This window comes from Chenopodium album, chromosome 6, assembly GCF_948465745.1.
Source record: "Chenopodium album chromosome 6, dcCheAlbu1.1, whole genome shotgun sequence".
In the NCBI taxonomy this organism is placed as follows: Eukaryota; Viridiplantae; Streptophyta; class Magnoliopsida; order Caryophyllales; family Amaranthaceae; genus Chenopodium; species Chenopodium album.
Window position 1 is genome coordinate 64,253,843 of NC_137839.1, and position 6,644 is coordinate 64,260,486.

The following is a 6,644-nucleotide window of genomic DNA, read 5'->3' on the forward strand; positions in this document are numbered from 1 at the left end:
TTTGGTGTCATTCCATGCTTGAAGAAATCCACCGATAATGCCTTCCATGCTTGAGGAAAGACGACTAAGGAATTTGGCGGTTTTCTATGCTTGAAGAAAAATCCACCGATAACGCTCTCCAAGCTTGAGGAAAGCCGACTTGGTAGTTTTCTATACTTGAAGAAAAATCCACCGATAATGCTTTCCAAGCCTGAGGAAAGCTGACTTGGCGGTTTTCTATACTTGAAGAAAAATCCACCGATAACGCTTTCCAAGCCTGAGGAAAGCCGACTGATGAATATGGTGTCATTCTATGCTTGAAGAATTCCACCGATAATGCCTTCCATGCTTGAGGAAAGCCGATTTGGCGGTTTTCTATACTTGAAGAAAAATCCACCGGATAATACTTTCCATGCTTGAGGAAAGTCGAAAGATGATGAGATTTCAAGTCTCTGTGTATCGAGAACCTTGCGCCATGAAATGATGGTGGTCCGCTTGTCCCCGGACGTGGGCTGTAGATGGTCCGCTTGTCCCCGGACATGGGATGTAAATGGTCCGTTTGTCCCCGGACGTGGGCTGTAGATAAGACCTGCGAAAATAAACTTGCCAATGGACTCGTACATACTGTGATTGACTTGACCACTAACTTTACCAAGTTTGACTTGATGTGACATGACATGTGTATGACTTGTGAGTGTGTGTGTGTGTGCAGACACAAACAAACGAAGATGCAAAAGAAAAAAATTTTCCGTCAATTTTTGTCATGAGTGGAGGGTACCGACTTTCTCCCGAAAAAGAAAGATGTGAAAACTGAACTTTTATTTTCGAACTTCCTTCGATGAAAACTTGGAAAAAGTTTTTTGAACTTCCCAAAAAAAAAAAAAAATAATGAAAAGGGAGAGAAGTTTTGAACTTCCTCCTTGAGTAAGACGAAATGATTCGTATGGATTGAATTGTTTGTCCTGAAAATAATGTATGATGCATGTTCTTAGGCCAGGAGGCTAAGGACAATTACATCATGTGACACGATAGATGAATGAACTTAAGTCATGGAGCTAAGCATCATATATAGTGTAAAGAAGCGATTTTGAACGTCACTTAGGTCTGGAAGCTAAGCACGTATAGTGATTATTGCATAATGAACGTTGCTTAGGTCAGGGAGCTAAGCACGATATGCTTTGTATGATTAAAAATCATTGATATATAAATGTTTCTTAGCACATTATGCGAAACAATGAACATTGCTCAGGTCGGGAAGCTAAGCAAGTATACAATGTTTCTTCTACTGAATGTTGTCTTTAAATATGATGAAACATGCACAGTGTTGAAACAAGATTTCATGATAAAGGGCTCTTAAAGGGAAGGATGATTGATATGGATATGGATGTGTGAGTGAAGTGCGTGAATGTGATACTAAGGCTGGATGCAAGGGTTATAGTGATGGAAAGAGATGTGAGAAGAGTTAAAGATGATGACTCTTTAGGCTGGGTAAGCTAATGTGATTTGGGTTCAAGCCCCCAAGTCTAGCTCTAAATGGGTAGGGATATAGAGATAAGCATTGGATATTCTTTTACTCGATCATGCATAGATATGAATATGAATGTGGCCGCACCTCAATGTGAGGTTGCCTACGTATCCGTTAGGAATCAGGCCGAACGTAGCTCTAACCGAACTTTGCACAAGTGTACGTACACCTCAAAGAGGTAAAGGGTTGTAATGTGGTTAAGTTGATGGTTTAAGGAAGAAAGGGATAAAAGGCTCAAGACCCGAGAGAATCCCCAAGATGTGTAATTTTTAATTTGAAAATTTTGAATTTTGCAAGTTTATTTTCAACTTTTTTTCTTCTTTTTTTTTGTTTTGATTTTTTTTTTTTAATTCTTTTGAATCAATGTAGACAATCTCAGATCATGCGGTCCATCACTCACTTAGCATTCATGTTTCTCAAGCACGGTACCAAGCACTCGATGAGAGACGCAATTTGAGACGTGTTCATATCACAGACATTGGAACACTTGCCTTTAGACATTGTTTTATTGTTACTTTGCTGCTTTCTCTCTCTCTTTTTTTTTTTACTTGCTTTTTTGAATGTTATACAATTACACATCTTCCAATCCCAGGGTTATGTGAATGTGGGTTGAAGAAATGAAGGCCAAACGTTAGACGAGGCTCAAAATGGTTGATGAAGAAATGGAATGTGATTGAACGGTTAACAGGGAATGACATGGTTGCAAAGGTGCCTCAAGTCATTGGTGTACCTTGGGTTTAGTTCGGTAATTGATTTTTTTTTTTTTTTTGCAAATGAATTCGATGATCGATTGCAAAGGAAAGGAATGCTCATTGATGGAAAAGGTAAGAAATATGACACATAGACAGTACACATGGATAACGGGAACCTATGCTAGACTTATTGGGGGAGAGGGTTGAAACAAAAGAATAAAAAAAAAAGCATGAAATCTTGCACGAAGGATCTGTGTGCCTTGTATTCATTACTTCTTGCTGCCTGGAGGGACAAGAAGTTTATTTGCATCCATCAAGTCTTGAATGACGTCCTTCAAATTCCAACATTGCTCCGTAGTGTGGCCCCTTCCTTGATGGTACTTGCAATGGGCATTGGGATTACATTTGGCGCTCCTTTCTTCAGGTTTTGGCTCTGGAAATGGCCCAATAGGTGTGATCAAGCCTTAACTGTAAAGGCGATCAAAGACCGCATCATAAGTCATTCCTAAAGGAGTGTAAGTTCTTTTCTTCTTGGGCAATGGAGTATCAAGAGCTAACACTTCATTGAGATCAACTTGGCTTATATTGTTGGTAGTATTTTCGTGCTTAGAAGACGAAGAAGAAGGATGGTCGTTCTTCTTGTTTTTCCAAGTGTTATTATTGTTACTACCAGCAGTCTTTATTAGCTCATCCTCGATATTGATGCCAATGTCGTATACAGCTTCGAAAGTGTTCAGTGGAAGAAATTTGAGATGTTCCCTATACTTGTGAGTCAGATTTTGAATAAAGAGGCGAACCATCTCTCTTTCTTTGGGAGGATCTACCAAGAGTGAAGCCGTTTCCCTCCAGCTGTTCAGATAAGCGGTGAAGCCTTCATTCTCTTTCTGTTTGAGAATGGAGAGTTCACGTTCAGAAGTTTTAGTTTGAATGTTACACTTGTAACGATTCATGAAACTTTCGGTGACATCTTGCCAAGTCGCAGTACGATTGGCATCTAAGGAATAAAACCATTGTTGGCAAGCATGTTCTAAGGAGAGAGGGAACACCGTAGGGAAGAGTGTTACGTCCAATCCCTTAAAAGCCATGGTTGCAGAGAACGCCTTCAAATGGAATATTGGATTGTCAGTAGGCTTGAACTTTGGAATATCAGCAGTGGAGAACTTTTCAGGGAGTCTATCCTTCACATCCAAAGGAGTGGGAGGCCGTTCCACATAAGTGAAATCCTCAGAGATCTTACTCATTTGTTCCTTCAGTTTGTCAAGGGTGGAAACAATGACTTTGTTTTGTTCCATGGTAGTGACCCTAGTGGTAAGGGTTTGCATCATGGAATACAGTGCCTCAATGGATTTGTTGATGTTCTCAATGTCTTCTTTAGTGGCCATTGAAAGGTGATGAGTAACGGAGATGACAAAGTTCTCTTTGAACGCCTATTAGATCTGAGAGATTGTTGCGGTAATGGCTCGAACCGTATTGATCTATCTCTGTTCCTTGACCAAGTACTGTGAAATAAAATAATTCACTTAATTGTTTGACTCATTGCTCAAGATAGGAAAGGAAGGAAAAAAAAAAGACATTTGAAAACAGGTGAGAAAACTCCACTCATTTTTTCTTATGACGAAAAAAAGGGTGCATGAACCTAATATACGATCATAAACGACCTGGTGCACGACTCGAGTCGGAACATAAAGAAAGTGTGTGGACTATACTTGACTCGTGAGTGACTAAGTGATGTTATAAGACTCGTGGTATGATCGTATGGCTAGACATGTGAACAATAACCAAAATGACTGACGCGAGGACCAAATTAACACGGAAGACTTGACTGACGTTTTTTTTTTTTTTTTTTTTTGAAAATTCGTGGAAATTTGTCGTGACACGGTAGAGTTTCCCGTGGCGCGGCAGCCATTCCCGTTCCACGGTAGATGCTGACGTGGCACGGGATTTTTTTTTTTTTTTGCCGTGACACGGGAACTTCTCCCGTCAGACGGGATAAAATCCCGTGTCACGGGAATATTTTACATTTTTTGTTTTTTTTTTCCGTGACACGGGAACTTCTCCCGTCAGACGGGATAAAATCCCGTGTCACGGGAATATTTTACATTTTTTTTACAGGTCCACCGTGCCACGGTGGATGCTGACGTGGCACGGGATTTTTTTTTTATTTATTTAATTTTTTTTTTAAAAAAAACTATAATTTTGAAATTCTACTTGTTTATTTTTAAAGGGAGGATACCATCCGACTTACTCTAAAAAAAAAAAACGACACAAAAACAAGACTTCCCTAAAATACGGTCAAAAAAGTGGTGCACGACTTAAAGCAAAAAAGTGTGTGAACACGACATGTGAGTGATTAAGTGAGGTTATGGACGCATGTTTTGACCGTAAAACTAGACACGACACAAAACTGGACACAACATTCGCACAAAAATCGAAAAAAGGACTGACAGGACACTTTTCTGGGCACCGTGTCACGGTACAGACTGTCGTGACACGGTGCAGTCTGCCGTCAGACGGTAGACAGCCCCGTGTCACGGTACTGTTCACCGTGGCGCGACAGAACATGCCGTGACACGGTGCGCAGTTCCAGGTCAGTTTTGTGATTTTTTAAGATTTTAACCGATTTTAGATCCGTACTAATTACTATGTGAAAATAAGAACCCTCGGTCATGGGTTAACCAAAAGAGCAACACATGAAGGTTAGCACCAAACAACCACATAGCATTTAGGCACGATGATGTAAAAAAGTTCGCAACCTAGAGTCAAGATCTATGTTCAACTATTGGTCAAGCTTTGGGTGTCAAAAGGGTACCATGGTTAAGAGTTTGGACGCGTTAGCAAGGCAGCCTCCCTTGAGGGTGTATGCCAACGGGCGGCTCCGCGAGTTCGTGATGAAATCGAACTCGACTCCATGGTTTGGGTGGATTTAATAACTCGGATGAACCCTTATTGCCATGAGCTTTTTTGGGTCGATAGAGCTTAAATCCCCCGGGGCTAAGACGCATGTAGAACACATACGTTTTTTCTGAAAAATCGAAGGAAGTCGACTGTGAGGAAAGAAAATAAGCCACCGGACTGATTTTAGGACTGCCGTGACACGGCAAAATTCCCGTGTCACGGTACTGTGCACCGTCAGACGGTGCACTGTACCGTGACACGACATATTTTGCCATGGCACAGCAGTCAGAAAATCTGACTGGTGCCCTGTTTTCCTTCGCGCGCAACCAAGTTATCCAATTTTTCCTACGGGACAGACCTGAACGCGACGTTAAAACGTCTATGCAGATGCAAAAATGCCAAATTAATCACAGGAATATTTTTTCAAGAATCTTTCAAGTCTCATCCACTCATCTTAATTAAATACCGATCACTCAAATCGATAAATAATTAAGAATCCTCCCCAGTGGAGTCGCCAAATTGTAGGCGTCCCTCGAAGTGCGTCTACGATAAAAGCATGTTGTGAATATGCTTGGCACTCATAGGAAGTGGGAATTGACATTACGATTAGGGACAAAGCAAAGTAGGGAGCCGCCAACAAGTTTTTAAGGAACTTGTAAACCGTTCACGGATCATTTAAGGCAACCACGATAAGGGACAACGATAGGCAACAACGATTGACCCGTGAAGGTTACACCCCATTCATAATCCATGATATTACTAACTCCATATGGTTCGGAACCACGAAAGGAGGATCGGGGATGATGGTACAAAGTGAGTCATGGAGTCACATTCGCCCGTATTAGCCTCTACTCGATTCTTATAGTGAAAAGTAATCCTGTGATCTCAAAGGCATGCAAACAAAATATTCAATTCGCTCCAAACTATTATTTAACTAAATTGGTTTAAGAATAATGCACACATAATTCTAAAATATTGGTGATCACTTCAATTAATAATAAGATTAAAAGGATCCTAAACCGGTTGTCCAAATTATCTTATTAGGCGTGATTTTCAATTACATATTCCCTTTAACATGCAATATGGTGATCAATAATAGAATAAATATTAATATTAAAACCAATTTAATCACAATTCCAACAACATAAAATCGTTAGAAAAATAATAATAAAAGAGCATGATCCTTACTTTGAATTTGTTTGTTTGCAACTACAAAATAATAAACGAGTTAGTAACTTTAAGGAAGTAATAAAACAATAATTAAATTAAATTAAATGAAATAAAGTTAATTTTGGGGCCAAACCCTCAAACAGTTCTACCTTTCACTCCTTTGAGTGCTTTGAAGAAGGAATTTTGAAGTGAAAAGGATAGGCTAGTGTTTAGGATAAAGCATAGAAGAGAGAAAATTAAATTAGAGAATTACTCGGTGCCCCGTACATCAGAAATGAGGGGGTATTTATAGGGAAAATGTGCTGAGGGAGCACACAAAACCCTAAAATGATAAAAACCCTAAAAAAGTATCCAGTGACACGGTCAGACTGTACCGTGACACG